At 40.3% G+C, this 23,156-nt stretch overlaps 1 protein-coding gene across 4 annotated transcripts in view; it reads left to right on the top strand.

Moving 5' to 3' along the window:
* Positions 1–23,156, top strand: part of LIMCH1 (LIM and calponin homology domains 1) — a 315,733-nt gene that overhangs the window by 10,092 nt on the left and 282,485 nt on the right. The gene's annotated exons all lie outside the window — the stretch shown is intronic.

The raw sequence follows: 23,156 nt of genomic DNA, 5'->3' as shown, positions 1-23,156 counted from the left end.
TTACTATAGTGGTTACCTAGATGGGTTCTCATGAGGCATTTTTAGAAAGAAAACACCCCACCCAAACTACTGACTAGAAGCTGGTATTCATAAGTGACCATTAGCTGTCATGACCCAATGGAAACACTGAGAAGTAGCATCCTCTCTGCCTTTCTCACAGAAAATAAAAAAAGGGGCTTGTGGAGCTGAATGTTGTCATCCACCAACAGATGTGGTTGCCGCCTGTTTCCTCAGGAACTTTGCAAGATGTCATAAGGGGGGCGGTGACAAGTGGAAGCCTGATTCATCATGTCTCGAGAGTTGACAGAATGCGATAATATAAAGCAATAACATGGTTAGTTCACTGCCAAATAAAATAATAATAGTTATTATTACACATTTCTTGTGGGTCAGTGCTAGTCTAGGTGCTTGTTTGAGTGAATGACATGATATAAATATACATATACACACACATATAATTAAAAAAATATATATATAGTGATGATATATATCTGTGTATCTGTCTATCACTTGGTACACTGCCTGGCATAGGAGGTGCTTCTCCGATAAGCACCATTTTATGCCCATTTTACAGATGGGAAAAGTGGAGCACAGAAATGTTAACTGATTTGCCTGAAGTTCCATAGCCAATAAATGGCAGAGCTGAGATCTAAACCCAGGCAGACGTGTTCCAGAGTTTAAACTTTGGCTGGTGACTGCAATGCTCTAGAAGTAAATGCAAAACTTCTAAAAATATCATGATCCCAACCTAACTATCTAACTAAGCAGAAGACCTACCACCCTTTCTCTCCCTCCTCTTTCTCTTAACAGGAGTTTATTGAGCATCTTTTTTTGTGGTACCTCCTGGCTGCAGCTCCACTCTCACCTGGGATAGGCCCCTGGTGCTCTGAGCAGATACAGCTGGCTCTGCTATAATTTATTTTTCTGCAGTGTGATTATTGCGTATGCAATTAGAGAATAGGGAATGATGCTTTCTTTGTAAGGCACAGGTTGCAATGATTCACATGAGATCTTTCTCAGCACCTTAATATTTTTCATCAACTCACTTTGTCATGCATAGAATGTCTAATCACTGTGTTGTTCACCTCAAACTAATATACTGCTGTGTGTCAATTATAATGGAAAACAATGCATTTTGCATCACCAAATAGCAGCAGTTGAAGCAAAGCAGGCTGGTGCAGGTGAACCAGGGAAATGATCATTCAATGTTCTTGTTCTGGGCTCCATTTGGCTTTGTGCTGATTCCAAGGTCTAATCGTCCCAGATCTTTCTACATTTTTCTCTTTTCTTTGTAACGCAACAACCTGTCTTTCCTTGCACACTTTTCACCCTGCCCTCTTCCCACCATCCCACCTTTTTGGTAAAAGTCCCATATTTATTCTGTAATAGGAAAAGAGAAAAGATCTTTTTATCCATGCTAGTCATTTTCAGTGTTCTTGGTGTTTTTGTTAATGTTCTGGTTACAAACTTGAGCGGGATTTGCGCTTTCTGCCTCAACTCTGTGTTTTCCCTAAGCCCTGTTATTTTTTAGTGTGTGATTTTGCAAAATATGAGGTTTTTGGTTACTTGTCTTACTTGGAGACATTATTAATTTCTTTTCAGGCATGTACATGTTGTTTTATAGTAAATATACTTGGCTATTCATGTTTTGTGCAGACTTACTATCTCTCACTTACATGCTCATATGCACAAATGCATAGAACAACAGCTTGAAGATCCCTGACACTGGAGTCTGGGATCTTGAGTAATAAGGAAACTTTTTTTTTAAAGGAACTTCACATTTTCTATCTACTATCAGAAGACCTTGGACAACCTTTCCAAAAGAACTCCTACTGCCTTTGGAGAGATAGTGGAATATTGTCCTTTACTTTGCCTGTTCCCATAAAGTTTTTTCCTAAGGCATTTTTCTTTGAGATTTTGTGCTTTAGTAGTACTTAAAACAGCAGACTTCTCCAAAAGGAAACTAACTACAGCAGTTATCTGTTGTGGGTGAGACCCTCTTGGGAGGTGGGTTGGACAAGAGGAAACAGACTTGATGATAAATCATTGGTCTGAGGCTCACTCATTTCCAGGCAGTTGATGGTCGCTGTGGCCTCCCTCCACCAGTGTATGTGCATTGGCAGCTTTTCTCGGTTTGTGACATTCTTCATTCATTCATGTTTTTGTTGAGCACATGCTAGGAACTCAGTAGTATATGACACAAATGTGGCTTCCACCCTGGTGGGGTTACATCCCACCAAAAATCACAGATCCCGGACATCAAATTCTGTGTGTGCTGCCTGCTCAGAAAGGGGGGAGCAGGTTGTGTGGAATATGGAGGGGCCAGGACTGCCTTTGGTTTAGGGGCTTTGGGCACATCTCTCTGAGAAAGTGCTGTTTAAGCAGACACCCAAAGGATAAGCAGGGACTGTTGGTGTAAAGAGACTAAAGAAAGAGTCAGTGGAAGGTAAGAGCTTTGGGAGTCAGGGTGAGGGAGGTGCAGAATGAAGCTGGAGTGGGTAGCAGGAGGGCAGCTCAGTCCTCAGAAGGTCAGGGTCCCAGTGCTGCCTGGCCTGTGCCCAGGGCCATGGCTGGCCCTCACCTAAAGGAGAGCAATCAGATTTTCTCTAAACTCCTTTAAGTTACCATAAATCATGACAAAAATTTATAAGGGCTGATAGCTTGGCTGACCCTGTTCTAAACGTTTAACTTCTCAACCATCCTGTGAGCTAGGTACAAGCTCCTATTAGTCCCATTTTGCGGAGTGGTAAATAAATGGCCAAAGTCATATAGTCATTAGATGATGGAACATATCTTCAAATGCAGGCAGTCTGCCTGCATTTACCTGTGTGAGTAACCACCATGCTATGGGGCATGATACAGGCTCTTCACTAGAGGCATCCTTGAAGGGTATTATTGAGGGGGAGCAAGAGTTTGGGGATAGGGTTGGGAGTAGCCTAAGGATCCTGCAGATCACTGTTGATTTTCAATATGTTTCAGTGTTTAGAAAGGAACCCGCAGACTTGGGGTAGCGAACACACAATGCATTGTACAGATGCTGTGTTGTAGAGTTGTGCACCTGAAACCTGTAATATTTTGTTAACCAGTGTCACCCCTATAAATTCAGTAAAAAAGAAACCCCCCAAGTGAATCTCTTCACCCAATATATTGCTTGATAGCTGCTGCCACCTGGAAAGGAGAGAGATCTTCTCCAAAGGAGGCTCCAGGCACCTCTCCAACCCCACCTTCTGATGCATAGGGGGACTTGGGTTCCCAAGGGGGGCCTTAGGTTGCTCTGACATGATGAGCCAGTGACTTTACACTTCCATTAAGAGTTGTACATTGTATGTTGTGTTAACATTTTTTTTTATTCATTTAGTTTTAGGTGAGCATCTGTGCAATAATGTCTTTCATTCAAAATATGTGTGTGTGTGTTTTAGTATTTGATGATTAACAAATTCAATTCAAACTGGCTTTAGGAAAAAAATAAACATAACTCATTGACAGTCTGGCTGGCGGTAGATCCCCACTTCAGACAAGGCTGACTCAGCAGCTCAATGATATCAATAAGGACCTGATTTTTTCTCAGCTTTTCAACTGCATATTGTGTGGCTTTATGCCAGGCTTTCTGTAGTGTAGCCACACCTGTCCTATGCCATCCCAGAAAGTCCAGGAGTATCCCCTTGATGGCTGCCTTGGCAAGAACAAGTTTGGTCTTCATATTCTTTTTACATTCTCTGGCCAGAGAAAGGGGACACATCCCTCATTCATGATCCATGGGAGAATAGACAAGTTGATAAGTTTAAGCCAGCTAGGGTCCACCCTGGTCCATCCCTAACAAAGGTTCTGGCCGCTACCCAATGGAGAAGCAGTGAATTCCCTAAAGGAAAATGTGGGAGAGGTGGATGCTAAGGAGGCCACGAACATATGTTACCAGTTTTTAATTAAAATGTGATAACATATAGGAAAACATACATGGGTGGTAAGACTGTAGAGGAAAAAAAACCAAAGAAATAATTAAAATAAAAACTCAGAACGATGGCTACTTCTTTGAGTTGAGCATGGAGTTATAATCTGGGATTGGGTAAAAAGACATTAATAGATCATTTTATTCCTATTATTATATGACTAGAAAAGAGTCAGTGTTAGAGGCATGATTGAATGTCAGTTGTCCAATCCTGTACTGATTTTGGTATGTCTATTGATTTCTAGGTGTAAAAAAAATGTGATTGAGTGAATCAAGTTGACTTTAAAGTGCTAATTTAAAAATAGTGTAACTTATACAGTTAAATAGCAGAAAAATCAAACAATCTGATTAAAGGATGGGCAGAGGAACTGAGTAGACATTTTTCCAAAGAAGACATAGAAATGACCAACAGGAACATGAAAAGGTGCTCAATGTCACTAATCATTAGGGAAACACAAATCAGAGCTACAATGAGATATCACTTCTGTTATAATGGCTATCGCCAAAAAGCCAAGTTACAAGTGGCGAGGTTGTGGAGAAAAGGGAACTCTTGTGCACTGTTGGCAGAAAACAGTATGGAGGCTCCTCAAAAAATTAAAAATAGAACTACCGTATGGTCCAGCAGTCTCACTTTTGGGTATTTAGCCAAAGAAATTAAACAGGATCTCAAAGAGATATTAGCACTCCCATGCTTATTGCAGCATTACTCACAATAGCCAAGACATAGAAACAACCTAACTGTCTGTCAACAGATGAATGGATAAAGAAAATGCAACACACACACACACACACACAGAGGAATATTATTCAGCCATGAGAAGGAAGGAAATTCTGCTGCTTGCAACAGCATAGGTGGATCTTAAGGGCATTATGCTAAGTAAAATACTGTATGATATCACTTACATGAAGAAGCTTAAAAAACACCGTCAAACTTGGGGAAACAGAAAGTAGAAAAGTGGTTTGCCTAGGGCTGGGGTGGGGGAAAATAGGGAGAAGTTGGTAAGAGAACACAAACTTTCAGTTATAAGGTGAATAAAGCCTTAGGATCTAAGGTAAAGTGTGGTGACAATAGTTGATAACACTGTTCTGTATAATTGAAATTTGCTGAGAAAGTACAACTAAAATATCCTCTGCTCCACTAAAAAAAAAAAAAAAGTGAGGTGATGGGTTGATATGTTAATTAACTAGATGGAAAGAATCCTTCCACGATGTATATGTATATCAAATTACGGCACTGTACACTTTAAATATCTAACCATTTTGTCAATAAAGCTGGAAAAATATAAAAAGGTTTGTCTGGGTATTACAACTCTCCTTTCTTCCCAAGAAATGCACCTTCTTACTGAATTATAAAATAGCGGCTCTTAAAACATGTTAGACATGAAAGTACCCAGTACTAGAATCTGATTTGCTTTCCCTGTTGAATTTCATATTCCTCAGGTAAGGATGTAGTTTTTTGGAGCCTCATGCCTAGAAATAACAGCACCATGTAGTTGCTGCTCGCTGGCCACTGTGGGGCTGGAGAATGCTGGGCGCGGTGCCTGCACACTCCCCAGGCATGTGGGGCCCTTCTAAAAGTAGACAGGGCGGCTGTCACCCACTGATCCTCTGGTTGAGTGACCCAGATTGGCACAGCGCAGCTGGGTCCTGCACAGAGCCTGTACGGGAAGAGGGAGGTAAAAATAAAACGTGGTTGAATAGCTAGCTGGGTGGTGTTGGGATACTTGGAAGCTCCCTTGTTATTTTGCTAGTTTTTGGTCCGATTTTCACTTATTTTTTTGAAGAGGATAGTGGTGGTTAGGATAACAGTTTTCTAGATTTCTTAGACATGGTAAAATAGTTTCATACAGCACAGCAGAACAAAGTTCTGGGATGTTTTTTCTATATGTAGAAATTACGTTTTGTGAGCTTTTAGACGATTTTGCCCTCGATCTGAGTTCTTATTTTTCTCATTATACATTGTTTATGTCCTGACTTTCTGAAACAAGACAATTTCTCTTTCTCTTCAACCATTAATAGAATGAAATGAGCTTGTTATTATAGTTCTTTTGCAAAATATATTTTTCTTTGTTATCTCAAAAAAATAAGTAACAGGGTTTAAGTATGATACTAATTATCCAATGAGAATAGTTTTTCAATCCTGCCATTTTGGGAGATTTTAACATTTGTGTTTTAAAAGTGTGCGTTTTCTAATTTTTGAAGCCCTGGTCCATATTAATGGCAACTGAGATCTTATATTTGGTACTTGGCCAAGAGGTTTTTCTTTTCTTTTCTTTAAGGGAAGATCCTTTATCACATTTTCTTCAGTTGCTGATAGCTTTGAACTATGTGAGATTTTTTTCCCTCCCTGAATGCTTTGTGGCTTCTAATGTAAGCATCTCGCTGCAGTCTGTAGACAGAAAATTAAATCCCCAAAGGGCCTTTGTCTTGTAATATCAATTAAAAATAATAGTAAATGTTAATATTTCAAGTATATGGGAATGTCCATATAACATATTTTTAAAATAAAATGATTTTAAAATGCCTAGTGGAGATATATTTCTAAAAACTTTTTTTCTTCAACATTTACATTAGCACACTAGTTCTGATAAGAGTTCAAAGAATTTTCTTTCATTTTCATTCATTAAGTTACTCATTTACAAAAAAATCAACTAAGAGACTGCTAGTGGCAATGGGTTTCTTTTGAGGGTGAGGGAAATATTTTAGAATTAGGTAGTCATGATGGTACTTAATGAAAGTATTAAAAACGTGAAGTATATACTTCAAAAGGCTGAATTATGGTATGTGAATTATATCTTAGCAACAACAACAACAAAAATCTGTTAACAGCTCTTAATGCTCCAAGTATCATTCTTAGCCCTGAAGATATCTAAATGAACATATGAAATGAAAACTTCTGGGTATATATTAGTCAGCTCTTGGTACAATAGTACAGTGTAACGAACTGCTCCAAAAATGCAGTGGCAGATAGCAGTAATGTTTTTTTCCCCTTGCTCACAATTCAACGTTGGCTGGGGCAGTTCTGCTTCCGGCTCTGGGTTGGCTGTGGTTGGCTCAAAGTTGGGCATTGGGTTCAGGTCTGTTTCATGGGTCTTTGTTCTCCTGGACAAGAGGCTACCTGAGGGTGTTGTCTTCATGGCAAAGGAATGACAGGTGCCCCAGAGCCCAGCCAAATCATGCCACAGATTTCAAGTCTCCACTTACATCACATCTATCACATTCCACTGCCAAAGCAAGTAATGTGGCCAAGTCTAAAGTCAGTGGGACAGAGAAAGGCATTCTGCTTATAGTGGGAGGAGAGGGGAGTGAGGAGTGACTAGTTTTCAAACAATACTCCAGTCTGTCACAAAGCACTAGGGAACAGGTCTGTGCGGAGTTCCTGGGAAGAGTGAACATTTTTCCTTGGGGAGGGATCAGCATCTTTGAGGAGATAGACATTGGGTTGAGTCTTGAAAAACGAGCAAGTGTTTTAAGTTGGCTGGGGAAGATAAAGGTGAGGAGAGCCAGGGCTGGAGAAGCGCTCTGTGAATTGTGAGCGCAGCTGAGCAGAGGCATGGAGGTTTGCAGGAGCAGGTACCTTTAGGAAGCAGCAGGGCTGGCACAAAGCATTTGGAGAGGGCCACTGGGAGAAAAGGCTCTGGGGAGGCCTTGTGCCTTGGGGTGTGGTGCCAGAACTAAAAGGGCAGGACTCCGGAGTCAGGCAGCTTGATTCAAAACTTGACTGTGGGCAGCTTTGCTTAGCCTCTCTGCACCTTAAGTATTTTACAAATTTAAAAATGGTAAGGGTATATTCAGTAGCTACCTCATGAATTGTGTTTGGGATTAAAAAGTTAATACCCATCACCAAGTATAGCCCACACTCATATTTCAAAGGGAGGATCATCAAATAATTTGTGGATATCATTTAAAACCACTGTAAGTGGCTACAGAATCAACATGTACTTAGAACTGTATCTGCTCATGTATTATGTTTTGTATATAAGGGATTCAATAGTAGATATTCTGATCTATAATAATAATTTGTCCTAATCCAGTCTACTTGCACAAATAGTGAGTTTAAGGTGTTCTCTCTAGATATATTTTCCAAAAAAGATCTACTCTTTTAACTTATAAGATTCTAAACAACAATAATAATAGCAAACAATATAGGATTAAAGAGCCACCAAACCTCACTTGATACAGGCAGTCACTGGTAATGTGCACCTTTTATATCGAAACCCATCTTGCTCAAAATTTTACTCAATTCTGGAGCCTTTTGCTGAAGCAAAATCTTACAGAGATTTGGGATCTTCTCCAATTTTATTATTTATTTATTTTTAAAAGTAATCTTTACCTGAGGATATATGTTTATTGATTTTTAGAGATAGAGAAGAAGGCGGGGGAGGGGGAGGGTGCAGGGGGGGGTGGGGGGGTGGTTGGTGGAGAGAGAGAGAAAGAGAAACATCAATGTGAGAGAGAAACATTGGTCAGTTGGCTCCCGTACACACCCTATACCCTGACTGGAGATCAAACGCGTACCCTTTTGGTGTACGGGACAACACTCTAACCAACGGAACCACTGGCCAGGGCTGAAATTTTATTTTTTTTAAATAAGCATTCAGTAATCATTTCTGCCTCCCGCTAGTGGAGAGCTGCAGCTAAGCAGTGCTCAACCCTTGCTGCGCGCTTAAATCACTTGGGAGTTTTTGGTTTAAAATGATCTGGATCAAGGCCTGGGTATTATTATTCATAAAAGTTTCCCCCAAGTGATTGCAGTGTGTGGCCAGGGTGGAGAGCCGAGCAGATGACAAAACAAGTGAGTCGCACAGGATGATATTAGCAGATGTAAAATTTAAAACTTACTTTAATGATTACTTTCTGTGGGTGCGTGTGAAAGGATGTGCATCTAGGGAATATAATTATATTTTCTGCCAACAACATCATTCCTAGTACATATGATGGAATAAATATTCAATATTGGATGGTGGAATCTGAAGAACAGTATGAAATTCCAGATATCTGAGCAAATTTCACAAGTTTCTTTAGGAGAATCTTCCTATTTTTTATGTTGAAACACAGATGTCCTAGAGTATAAGTTCACATCATAGCCACTGTCCTTTTCATGAATGCCTTCATTTATTCAACACACAGTTCTTGAACACCTACAATGTGCCAGCTACTGTGCCAGGCACTGAATGCCCAAGGAAGACTCAAGTGATTATTCTCCATCTAGAGCGGGAGACCAGCAGGCACACAAATAAGATGAGGCATAGATATCAAAATGTTAAGAACTATTATTAAAACAGCTCAGCCCTGGCTGGTGTGGCTCAGTGGCTTGAGCGCCTGGTTCAGTTCCCAGTCAGGGCACATGATTTAGATGGATGAGGGAAAGGATGCAGATGGGGTTTGGTTATGTTGAGTTTGATGCTCTTTTTTCTGGTCATTCTGCAAATAGAGCATTATTTTCAAAATCCATTCTAAATACAACCAGGGATTACTTGCATTTGGCCAAAACTGGGGTTTCCCTTCAAATTTATAAGCTTGGGAATGTGATAGCTTAAATTTTAAAAAGTCATAAATCTAGGAATTTAAGAAAAAAAGGAATGACAAATTCTGTGTGTAAATGAATTAGAACCAGTGGAAGGGGGAACACATCCTCTTTGGATGAACAAGTTGAACTGCCTTTGTTATGGTATTTTCAAATTGCACAGTTGATTTTTCAATGCATTTGACTTCTCTTTCCTTTTGAAATCGGGAAAATTCAGTTGTACTCTGACCCAATGGGTAATTGTGATCTGGCTCTGTTCCACTTGGGCAAGCTTTGCTTCCTTAATGAATGCACTTCCTTCATCTGTTAGTGATAAGCAGGCAAGTGAAGAATTCTTATCAGCATATATGGGTTGAACATCTGTTTCTCTTCCACTGTGCTTCAGTTTAGACTTCTTTGCTAAGAAATTATTGCAAACAAGTAAGCCCTCTTTACATAAAGCCATTTTGGATTGAGAGTATTTGGTATCTGAACACCTTCTATGGATGAAATTGATCATTCAGAATTCTTTTTCTGATACTTGAGTGATGCTAAAATTATTGCCATGTGACAAATTTTTTAAAAATGTAGTTTTATGGATGATGACTACCAAGTTTATACTATGGATGTTAGAATAAATATGTTAGAGTGCTATAACACACTTTTGTTCTGCATATAAGGAATACTCCAAAAAGGAAAGCAAAAAATGACCATGGAAATGTGGTAGAACACCTTTATTTGTTTTTTGGAAAGGAAAACTATAAAACTGGGTAATGAGGTATAAAAAGAGCAGTGCAGACTGTGTAGCTGGCTTCTAGGAAGTGAGCTCAAAAAAGAATGGATTTCGTGCCCTGTGTGGATCATTATTAGTTAGCATCTCATGAGGAAGAGCTCTGAAAAGGTCCAGCAAATAGCCTGATGAATTTTTCTGTGTAATGCAACCTTTTGGGAGCTACCTGCAAATATCAGGGTCAAGGGTGAATGGAGAGCTGCAGAGATTGAAGAGAAATCTTAAGGTGCCATTAAACAATTTTTGGCATCTTGAACACTGAACTAGCGCTACCAGTGTGAGTTTGATTAGAGTGATTTTGAGAAGGGAAGATAAATGTCAAAAAAGAAACAACAGTAGTTAAGTATGCAGGACATGGAAAATTACATTTTTCACGAACTGTCCACAGAGTGCCTTTACCTTTCATAGTACAATGAAGAATACATTCTAAGGTAATAAAATTAAAGTTTTATAAAGAAAATTCAAAGTAGTTTTCAATTTATAGTGATTTTATGTAATCACAAAATTCAAGCGCATATTTCAAAAAACCTCCGGCTCCCATCATCATGTGTCGGCAAAAAACGCCCACATACAATGTGTTAAGGAACTGATGCATTGATGAATAAGAACTAAAATATAGAATAATCCCTGGAACCATTTTTGTAGAAAGACTGGTAGGCAAGACAATTGTCAATATGGCATACGGTGGCAACACCAAGTTGGTCATCTCAGTGCCTGACCTCCAACAAAAGGCTGCTACACTGGAACTGCTGTGACCCCTCTTGAGGAAGCACCTTCAGTCCTATAGGGGCATCAGTGCATGCATTCAATAGAGCAGGGATGAAATGTTCAGATGGAGAGCCCAACTCACCAGGTGGGAGTCCCAGGTTCACTATTAGTAGTGGGGGAAGCTTGGGAAAGTTACTTAACTTCTGCAAACTTCAGAGTCTTTACTGAATGGTTATGAGAATAGCACTTACTTCATAGTGCTGTTTTGAGAACTAAATCAGTTAGTATATAAGAAGCATTAAGAGAAATGTCTGGAACATAGTAAGTACCCATTATTAGCTCTGATTATTTGAAAATCCACAAGTAATGCTTTTTTTGGCTGTGACTTGTTTTTCTTTTTCCTTTCTTTTCTTTTTTTTTTTTTTTTTTTTTTTGAGTTGGATATATTTACAAAATGGCCACCCAAGAAATTACTTCTTGTTGTTGTTTTTTAGCAATTGCTTTTATTTATTTATTTTTTTTTAGAGAGAGGGGAAAGGAGAAAGAGAGGGAGAGAAGCATCACTGTGTGGTTGCCTCTCACTCATGCCCCCAACTGGGGACCTGACGTGCAACCTAGTCATGTGCCCTGACTGGGAATTGAACCAGTGACACTTGGCTTGCAGGCCAACAGTCAGTCCACTGAGCCACAGCAGCCAGGGAAGCAATTGCTTTTTGATGAGTTAAAATGGGATGAATAGAAATTAAGAGAGGAGATACTGAAATCCTGTTTTTATCATGCAGAACATGTGGCATCATGTGTAATGCTGGGATATACGTAGTTGACACAGAACATCCTAGTCTTAAGGATTTAGGAAAAGTGTGGCTGTTAGCAGAGATATGGCAAAGAGACAGTCTGGATAACCATCAGTTCAAGGGTGGGATTTCTGATGTGCATCATACTTAGGGGTGGGTCTTTTGGTGTGCACTAGGAAAATGAATTGTATACCTTTTCTTTTTTTTAAGCTAAAATGGCTGTTATAGTTCTGTGCTATTGTGGACTTTGCAGCTTTTGGTCCAAAAGAGACTTTTGAATTATCTGGGCTCTCATTTCTCCAAGTTCTGGTGAGTGATGAAGAACATCTATCAGAAGGTGCAAAAAGAATAAAACAGTATTTTACTTCTGAGACATAAATTTTTATCTGTGACAAACACGTATTCATGCATATTGTATTCTTTTTTAAAAGTTTAACAAATTTTATTTTAATTTGTCTTATTACAAATAGGTGGAAATACAGAAAATCAGAAACTATATATAAGTACAAAGAAGAAAAAGTGTTCATAATTCCTTTCACATGGAAATATACTTACCTAACCATTTTCTAGGTACATATACACACTTTTATTTAAAAGGGGCTCATATATATTTAAAGTAAATTGTAAACACATTTTTACAATCAGTATACATCTACAGTATCATTGAGCAATTCATAAAAAATAAAAAGGTAGACCAATAAAATTATTTGTTACTTATTATCAACATATGGGTTGTTTCCAGTTTCTACAAACATATTGTTAAATAACCAGGACTGGCAACTCACTCCTTTAACTTAAAGGGTTATTTACTTTAATAGAACAAAAGAAGCAGCAGCCCTCTGTGTATGTACCTTAGCTGGGCATGGTTAGTGTTCAGTATGTCAGTGTTCAGGGAGGATATAAGTGATGAACAAGTAAGAGAAGATAATTACCTTGGAAATCTACTCTACTCCAGGTAACTGTTTTACAACATTTTCCAATTACAACTTGATGTTTAGTTTTTAAAAAAACTTAACTACAGACCTAGCTATTCTCCTCCTAGTTATCTATAGAATAGAATTGAGAACAAATATTCACACAAAAACATGTGCATGAATGTTCATAGCAGCATAATTCATAATAGCCCCAAAGTGGAAACAGCCCAGGGGTCTATGAATTAGAAAGTGGATAAAGAAAGGTTGTATTGCCATGGAATGAATGCTATGCTATTTAGAAATAAGAAGCAGTGAACTACTGATATGTGCTACAACCTGGATGAATCTCAAAAACATGCTAAGGGAAAAAAAAAGTTGCAAAATACTGTATATTGTACTATGTCTTCTGTATGAAATGTCTAACAAAGGCAGATCTACAGAGACAGAAATTAAATCAGCAGCTGTCTGGGGCTAGAGTTGGGATTAACTGCAAGTGGGAGTGTGGAAGCTTTTTGGGGTGATGGAAATGTTCTAAAACTGGTTGTTAGTGTTGGTTATACAACTCTATAAATGTCCTAAAAATTACTGAATTAGGTATTTAATATGGGTGAATTTTATAGTATGTAAATAATTTGTCCATAAAGCTGTTTAAAAAAAGCTTGATGCTTAATGCTTGATTATCAATAGTTTAAAAAGGAAATTGATAAAACATCTTCAGCAGAAGTTCCCAACCTGTCTGCTTATCATGGTCTTTGGGGAAATTAAAAAAAAAAAAAAAAAAAGGCTCTGGGCCTACTTCCAGCCCTGCTTTCTATGGCCTTCCTAGGTCATGGTCATGGCCAGCTGGGTTGGAAATCACTGCTCTGTGGCTTGAGATCCTGAGCCGTTATAAAAATACAAAGACATGCATAGTCAATCCATGTTAAATAGAGGTCCCATCCCAAGCTCAGATTCCCAAGGTTTGCCTTGCAGCCTTTCTTGTACCTAAAGCAGATTTGGTGAATCTTTGGTTCACCACAGGGAATTGACTCACCTTAGAAGAATCAATGTCATGGGTTTATTTCTGGAAAGAAAGACAGAAAAGAAATATTAGCCACAGCGCAAACAACAATTCTGTTCCTCCTAACTCCTGGGTATCCTTTTCCTGTGGCCCTTCTGCCAATGTGTTACCATACTCTTCTCACTCCACTACCTTCCTGCTCCACCAGCTTCTCTTGGAGGGGGAAGGCCCCCCAGGCTGGGCAGCCTCTCTGCCTCCCTGGAATTCTGAAGAATATAGGTTTTCTTTATTTTGTTGACTCGTTGTTGCTTGTTCCTTTTGTCTGCATGTGTCCTGCTTAGTTCATCTCATGCCATCACAGAGCTGCAGAGGGCATGTGAGAGGTAGGGGGCTCTGTGTGTCACGGGGCGTGGTGCTGCCGTGCTGCGGGCTATCGGATGCTATGAAGGTAGCCGCACTTTGGTGTCTGACCAGGGTTGCCAGATTTAGCAAATAAAAATACAAGGTGCCCAGTTTCATTTGAGTTTTGAATAAATAACACATAAAAAAAAAGATTTTATTTAGTTTTATACAGAGGGGAAGAAAGGGAGAAAGAAAGGGAGAGAAACATCAATACGAGAGATACAGGGATTGGTTGCCCCTTGCACATGACCCAGTTGGGGACCAAATCCGCAACCCAGGCATGTGCCCTGACTGGAAATTGAACCAGCAACCTTTCACTTTGTGATACAACAGTCAACAACCTGAGCCACACTGCTCAGGACAATAACAATTTTTTTTGTATTTATATGTCCCTTTATCTGAAATTTAAATCTAGCTTTGTATCCTGTATTTTATTGGGCAGCCCTAACATCTCCATCAGACCTGGCTTCACTCAATTAATTAGGAATTCAGCCATTTACCTGACATTTTTAAACCTTGATTTCTTTAAAAAAAAATTATTTATTTATTTTATTTTTAGAGAGAGGGGAAAGGAGAAAGAGGGGAAACATCACTGTGGTTGCCTCTCACTCGCACCTCCAACTGGGGACCTGACATGCAACCTAGTCATGTGCCCTGACTGGGAATCGAACCAGCAACACTTGGCTCGCAGGTTGACGCTCAATCCACTGAGCCACAGCAGCCAGGCTTTAAACATTGATTTCTTTATCTGAAAATTAGGGTAATATTATCTACAAGAGTGGGCACTCTTCCTTCTCAATGGGCGCTAAGCTCATGGCGACAGTGTGGTTAGCTTTAGGTGCTGAGTTTAGAACTTCTGTCTATATTTTATTGTCTGGAACTTAATCAGATGACCACAGCTAGCTCCAAGGGTGGCTTGGATATGGTCTTCCTTCTGGGAAACCCATGTGCCTAAGCTACAGATTGAGGATTCTATTAATATTGCAGGAAGAACTTGGCCACGTACTTTGTTTTCTCTCTGCAATACTATTAAATAAATACTATCCATTACACACAATTAGTAGAACAAAGAGTATTACCCAGTTATAACAAACAAGAAATTGTTTGGATCATTGCCAAGGATACAGAATAGTGGATTTTTCTGGGATTCAACTCACTTGTGGTTTTATCCTGCCGTATCAGGAAACTATTTTAATCCTTTTATTTTTTAATTAATTTATTTTTTTGTTTCTCTGTTACAGTTGTCCCACTTTTTCCCCCATTGCTCCGCCCCCCCAGTCCACCCTATTTTAATCCTTAAATGCTCTACTTTTTCCACTTGTGTGGTCATATTATTATTTTCACCCTGGCTGGTTTGGCTCAGTGGATTGAGCGTCGGCCTGCGAGCTAAGTGTCGCTGGTTCGATCTTCCAGTCAGGGCACATCAGAGAAGGAAAACTCTGACTCCAAAAAACCTCCGCTGCCTTGCGGCATACCTCTTCAGGGGAAAGGCTAAGGGAGTAAACCCCGACAGAAAATCCGGAGCCGGAGTCCCTAAGGCGGTTTGACGTTGTAGTCAACACCGGCAACTCCTGCGGCGCACCTGAAGCCAAGCTGTATTGACTCCGTCTTTCCCTTGGACCCTTCAGCTGCGAAGAGAGGGGGGGTCTGCTGCATGGGCAACAGCAGACCCTCCATATCACCCTGCCCAGGCTCTGTAGCTTCAGCTTCACTGGAGAGGACACTCCAGCGTCATCACAAGATGTCGATTCAACACGGGAGGAGACAGATACCGTGTCACTCCTGAGTTGGACTGCACAGTCATTCTCGGCGGTGCAGATAGACTCTTAAGAAGCTACACCATCGTCTCTCGAGACGGACGGCTGCCGACGACGACGACGGTCATATTATGTCAAAAAGAAAAGCAAAGTCTATATTGATTTAGTCCACAGAAATAATCATACTATATGATCGAACATTGATTTGTTTTTGGCACATCACCCACATTTTATAGAGACCTCATCTTCACTGGTGACTGAGTGCATGCAAGTGGAGATGCATTTCGCAGGTATTAGATTCTAAACTCAGTACATAAAGCAAACATCATGTGTAGTTAAAGGCAGGCCTGAGTGTAGGCTGACCTAGTCATTCACTTCCAATGAATAGGATATCAAAAGGGAAAAACAGTAGCTTTATAGTGGAGAAAGCTGGCAGCACCAACTTCACCAACTATTCAAGGTTAATGTCACCAGTAACAATAATAATAATAATCATTAATAATAATCATGGTTGAATTCATATGCCCTCTGATATGATGCATTGAGGATACTTCATCTCTGTGTTATTTTTCTCCCAAATCCATATCCCAGATTAATCATGATCAGGCATCAGACAAATCCAAATTGAGGAGCATTCTACAAAATATATGCCAAGTACTTTCCAAAAGCATCAAGATGGTGAAAAACAAGAGTGTCACTAATTGGAGGAGACTAAGGGGTCGTGATGAATAAATACAGTAAGGACATTAATGGAAAAACTGGCAACTGTTAATAAACTCTGTAGTTCAGTTAACAGTATTGTACTGATGTTAATTTTTGAGTTTTGATAAATGCACCATGGTTAGATATTAGATATTAACATTAGGGAAAGCATGTGGAACTTCTTAAAAATTTTATTTTTTTCCATCACCATTAATCCCCCTATACTCTCTTCCACCTCCGCCCACCCGCTCTCCCCACAATCCCCACATGTTGTCTGTGTCCATGAGTTCTCTCTCTCTTTTCTTTTTGGTTCAGTCCCTCTACCCTAAAGTTATTTTTTGAACTTTGAAATTAATTTTATTTCTGAACTGTTTAAAAACTGATATCATACTACATCTTTTTTCAGTAGCATATTTTAAAATGAAACATTTTAAACATGTGCAGACCCGAGAACGTAGTATAATGATTTCTCAGGCACACTTTGGCAAGCCTCAGTTATTATTTTGCTGACCTTGTCCCATCCATCTCACACATTTTCCTATTCTCTGTCTCTTTATTCCTCTTTCTCTCTTCTTGGCTTTTGCCCGTTGTGGTTAGATTATTTTAAAGTAGCTGCAACCCTAACCAAGGAATTTTATTTTTTCTATAAGCACTACGTAATTCATCGGCAGCCGTCTGTCTCGAGAGACGATGGTGTAGCTTCTTAAGAGTCTATCTGCACCGCCGAGAATGGCTGTGCAGTCCGACTCGGGAGTGACACGGTATCTGTCTCCTCCCGTGTTGAATCGACATCTTGCGATGACGCTGGAGTGTCCTCTCCAGTGAAGCTGAAGCTACAGAGCCTGGGCAGGGTGATATGGAGGGTCTGCTGTTGCCCATGCAGCAGACACCCCCCTCTCCTCGCAGCTGAAGGGTCCAAGGGAAAGACGGAGTCAATACAGCTTGGCTTCAGGTGCGCCGCAGGAGTTGCCGGTGTTGACTACAACGTCAAACCGCCTTAGGGACTCCGGCTCCGGATTTTCTGTCGGGGTTTACTCCCTTAGCCTTTCCCCTGAAGAGGTATGCCGCAAGGCAGCGGAGGTTTTTTGGAGTCAGAGTTTTCCTTCTCTGATGTGCCCTGACTGGAAGATCGAACCAGCGACACTTAGCTCGCAGTCCGACGCTCAATCCACTGAGCCAAACCAGCCAGGGTAACTATGTAATTAATGCAACAAAATTAGCAATATTTCCTAAATGTAAGCTATGGTTTCCTAATTTTCTTGATTATCTTAAATATATATTTTTTGAATTATTTAGTAAGAATCATTATTTCAACAATATCTACACACAGCATTGATGTATATATGTTTCTTATGTCTCTGTAACATATAATCATTAATCCATTTCCCCCTTTTTGCTTGTTTATATTATGAATTAAGGTTTTAAAAAAATTATTTTGTTAACATTTCTTTTCTTTAAAGATTTCATTTATTTATTTTTAGACAGAGAGGAGGGGAGGGAGAAAGAGAGGGAGAGAAACATCAATGTGTGGTTGTGTCTCATGCCCCCAACTGGGGACCTGGCCTGCAACCCAGGCATGTGCCCTGACTGGGAATTGAACCAGTGACACTTTTGTTCACAGGCTGGTGCTCAATCCACTGAGCCACACCAGCCAGGGTTTAAGGTTATTTTTAATGCTTAAAAAAAATACTTCTGAAATTCTTTTGAAAATGTCCCACCTTGTGAATGAGATCCATGTGCTACCTTGAAAGATTTGTATGTCTGTTTTTCTTCCAGTATTAGAGCAGATTACTGTTTGATCAGTAGATAGTTAACATACCCCTTTCCCCATACTGAATACAAAGCAGTGAATAAAACAGTAAAAAAACATACAAGCAAGCAAACAAACAGACAAATAAAAATTAAAAAAATAGAAAAAGCACCTTTGCCCTCAGAGCTTGCATTCTAGTAGGGGGTGAAATAAGCAAAATGCATAGTACTCTATGTTAAATAGTTTTGAGTGCTACGGGAGAAAAATAAAGCAGAGAAGGAAGAAATAAAGCGTTGGAGGGTTGATAAAAGTTTAGATTTAAAGATCAAAGAAGACCTCACTGAGAAGATGACTTTAATATCAAGACATAAAGTGAGGAAATGAGCCAGGTAGACCATATAGATATTTTGGGGAAAAAAGCCTCCCAGAGAGAGCAAATAGCATGTGCAAGTGTCCTAAGGTATCGTATTCTTGTTATATTTGATGAACAGCAAGGAATGCAGTTTGCTTGTTTCAGCCTCAGAGTAACTGGTTTTCATTTGGGGGCATGTTGTAGAAAGAAATGCATATCCTGAACTCTTGAAATCACACTCAGCTTGGTGAGATGCTCTATTATGAAAGGCATATGGGAACTCAGCCTGACTGAAGGGGCAGTCTTCTTCAAATCTTATCCAGTGCTACATGCTTATCCAGTAAAATGTCCATACCATTCAAAATGTTATTTTTCTCTCTCTCATTTTTGGTCAAGCACATATGGTTTATATTGAATTTGTTCAAGGCAAGTTGGATGTGACGACATAGTACATTCATCATCAAGACGTTGAACGTTGCCAGAGAAGTATGACTTTCTCTTTGATGGCTACCAACCTCCTCTGACTTTCCTCACCTAGTGCCCACTCCCCTACCCTGCTTGTGAGAGAAGTGGCCGGGAGGAGGGTGCTCGGTCTTCATTCCCTTTGGTAGAGGCCGGGAGTGTGGCAGCTGCTGCAGGCAGTGAATTACGATGATTCTGCTCTGCTCTCTGTGAGTGTCGCTCTCGTTGGCAGTCACGTGTACATTAGTAGAGTCCATGGGATTGTTGCAGCTGGTTTTTGGTGTGCACTTTGATAAAGGATTGCTTTATTATAGGGTCCTAAAAAGCAGCCTCTTTAAACATGAGAAGTACTGGGCCAGTTATACAAATGTGTGTTCTAGTTACTCACTCATATCTAGCTAGTTTGTCCTATGAGGGAGGCTGACTGGCTAAAAACTTTGCTGGAAATAAAAGAAAATGAGAGTTTCTCCTATGGAAGAGAGAACCATTGTTTCATTTAGAGCTTTAATACTGTATAACAAATACCATGGCTCTAATACCATATAAGAAAAAGAAAAAACACTTTTATCTTGACCATGTCAACCAATAAACATGGGTCCCTTTCTGAGTCATCTAGACTTGTATGTGTGAATATAAACTTTAAACTTGGAGAGGCCTGAAGATGCTTGTACAAAAAGAAATAACTTCTTTTATTCAAAATGTATTTTTTTATCATCTGGCTCAGACTTTTTCATTTTTAGAAGCTGTATAAAGTGGAACCCTTTCAGCTGAATTATCTCAGCAACTATTTTTACTATGTCTTGCCCTGGCTGGTTTAGCTCAGTGGATTGAGCGTCGGCCTGCGAGCTAAGTGTCGCTGGTTCGATCTTCCAGTCAGGGTACATCAGAGAAGGAAAACTCTGACTCCAAAAAACCTCCGCTGCCTTGCGGCATACCTCTTCAGGGGAAAGGCTAAGGGAGTAAACCCCGACAGAAAATCCGGAGCCGGAGTCCCTAAGGCGGTTTGACGTTGTAGTCAACACCGGCAACTCCTGCGGCGCACCTGAAGCCAAGCTGTATTGACTCCGTCTTTCCCTTGGACCCTTCAGCTGCGAAGAGAGGGGGGGTCTGCTGCATGGGCAACAACAGACCCTCCATATCACCCTGCCCAGGCTCTGTAGCTTCAGCTTCACTGGAGAGGACACTCCAGCGTCATCACAAGATGTCGATTCAACACGGGAGGAGACAGATACCGTGTCACTCCCGAGTCGGACTGCACAGCCATTCTCGGCGGTGCAGATAGACTCTTAAGAAGCTACACCATCGTCTCTCGAGACGGACGGCTGCCAACGAACGAACGATTTTTACTATGTCATTAGGAAAAAAACAATGGCTTTGGAATAACATGAAATGTTCTCAACTCTGAAATACATGGGCTTAAATAGAAACTTTATATCTGAGGGCAGCTTTTTATTCTTGCTTTTGGGACTATATTCCTTGTCTATGTAAACTTAGTTCATGTCATTTTAATGTAACTACATAAAGAATTTTCTCCCTATTTTCAAAGTGTACTGCACCAGAGTGGGTTCTGTTTTATGCATTATTGACAGTTCGCGATTGAGTCCCAAGAACACTGGCAGGAGAGGGTTGGTGAGTCCCTTGTGTGGCTCATTAAGGAATGAACACTTTCAATAGGACCCTGATCGTGGCTTGCTGATAGAACCAGAAGAGGGATTCTTGGGTTACACTTAAACCCTCCCAGTGAAAAGACTTTTTTTAATACTATGAAATGAGAATGAAATATTCATTGGCTTGGAACCTGTTAAATTCTTAAATTTCATATAGGAGGTACAGAATAAAGACCTATTGTGGATTAACCTAATCTGAGAATCTCTGTCATACTCCCTGCAAGCTGGAAACGCCGTGCAGGTGCTCTGGGTCCAGGCATATAAAATCTTTGAATTTCCTGTGATGGGTAGTGGATGTGAAAATGCCAAGGAAATTACTGCGCTTCTCAATCTGCAATTGTTGAGGCTTCTGTGACCTTTAATTCAAGATTTTCTGTTATGAGTCACCTTCATATTGCCCTGGAAATCACCTGTGTCGGGGAACCCCTAAATAGTTTTCATTGGTCCTGTAATTGTGAGGTATTCAGGGCAGGGCAGATGATTCGGGGAGCATCTTTCGTGGCTGCAGGAATCTGAGCGCTTGAAGACCAGGAAGCAGGATGTGGTGTTGGTGTGCAGTGCTCAGAGCAGGGGCACTGCCTGAGTCCATGTCAAGAAAGAAATTAAGGACCTAGCATGAGTCCTCCTTAAAGTCTGTGTAGAATGAGCCATTAAACCTTCGTTAACACCCTTCTTCCTTCTCTGGACAAAGGGATAAGGACATTCTGCTGGACATCTGAGAAACCGAATGGCAAATGTATTGAAAGATCATATTAGAAAGCTGTCAGCATGAGACAAGAAATATCAGAAATGAATTCTTCAGTACCATTGCCATTCTAAACTAGTTTTCTGGGGGTGGGGTGGTGGAGGAGGGAGGAGGAGGAGAGAGGTGGGGTGACAAAGAGAGAGAGAGAGAGAGAGAGAGAGAGAGAGAGAGAGAGAGAGAGAGAGAGAGAGATCAGAGGTATGTGCTATGGAGAAAAAGAAAGCAAGGCAGCCAGGACAGTGAATATTTAGAATGGGAATATGCGGTGTATATAAGGTGGTCTCCCTGGGAGGTGACATGCAAGCATGGACCTGAAAGGAACCAAGGAGAAAGCCATAGCAACACCTGAGAAAAGAGCCCCCGTGATAATGGGAACAAGAAGGAAGCCAGAGTGGAGGGAGTGGAGGAAGCAATAAATAGGAGACCCCCTTAGAGAGGTCATGGGCCCAGATCTATAGGATCTCACAGGCCAACGGCAAGATATATCTTAATGTGATCACTGGCATGTCTTCTGCCCACTTTTCTGTCTTCTTTCTATATGATCCCCCATTGTTTCACCATCCAGACATGTCAAGGTTAAAAAATACCTGAATTCAACAAAAGCAACCTGAAGAACAATGTGTTCAATGCAAGCAATTGAAATCTAGGTATTTCGGTTAAAACCCTCTTCTTTATATGTATCATTGGCTGGGAAAAGCAACATTTGCTACTCCCCTACTTAAAATGCTGAGCTTGTGCTCTTGCCAGTCCAACCAAGTATACTTAACCTCTGCAGGGATAAAAGGCTGATGTATTATTTGTTTCATGATGGAATTGTGTGTGTTCTTGTTTGTGTGTCTGGCTTTGATGTTCACCTGCATCAGGACATTTTCAAAAAGTAAGCTCTGGGAAGACAAGTATGTTTTTAGTAAAATGGTTATTATGGTTGGCTCACCCCATCATGGTCACTGTGGTTGAGTCGCGTATGTCCAGTCCCTCCTGTTCTCCTTGCCAGGTATTGGTTAAGGAATGGTCTGGGGAGTCAGTCATGGTCAAGGCCAAAGTGGGAGGGACTTCTATGAAGGGTTTCTGTGCCTCTGAGAAAGACATAAAGGTTGCCCTTCTTACTCTGGCTGTTGCTGTGTCTGTATGTGATGCCCCGAACCACTGCAGCCATGATACTACCAGCCAGAGGAAGGAGTCTGTAGTTTTCTGAGCGATGGTGATATCCAACTCTGGAACCCACCCATGTTGGGCTTTTTATGGTGGGAGATATAATATATTCTTATTGCTTGAGGCAAGTTTGTTTCATTTATAGCTGAAAGCATCCTAAGGGGTAAAGATTTGTTAATTTCCTCCCTCAGCCCTTCTCAGAATATGTTATATGGTTTTACACTTAGTGTTTTCCAGCAATACCCAGCTTCCTGGACCTTCAAGTTACTGAAATGATTTAGAAGATTGCAATGGAAACTGTCTTTGTATAATATCTGGAGTTTGGTATACATGAAAGGGCTATGATAATTTTCTGTATTTGAAGAGCTGAAAGTACTCTTTAGGCAATATTAATTTATTTTAATGATCATCACTCTGCTCTTTAACAACATTGGAAATGACAATAATTAAAAAGAGAGGTCAATTTTAAGATACAAACCCATGCCCATAGGCCAGATTCACTGGGGGCT

The sequence above is a fragment of the Furipterus horrens genome, unplaced genomic scaffold (genome assembly GCF_987537825.1).
Source record: "Furipterus horrens unplaced genomic scaffold, mFurHor1.1.pri manual_scaffold_2, whole genome shotgun sequence".
NCBI lineage: Eukaryota > Metazoa > Chordata > Mammalia > Chiroptera > Furipteridae > Furipterus > Furipterus horrens.
Note: the sequence above shows the minus strand (reverse complement) of the source record. Positions and strands in the feature narration are given on the sequence as shown.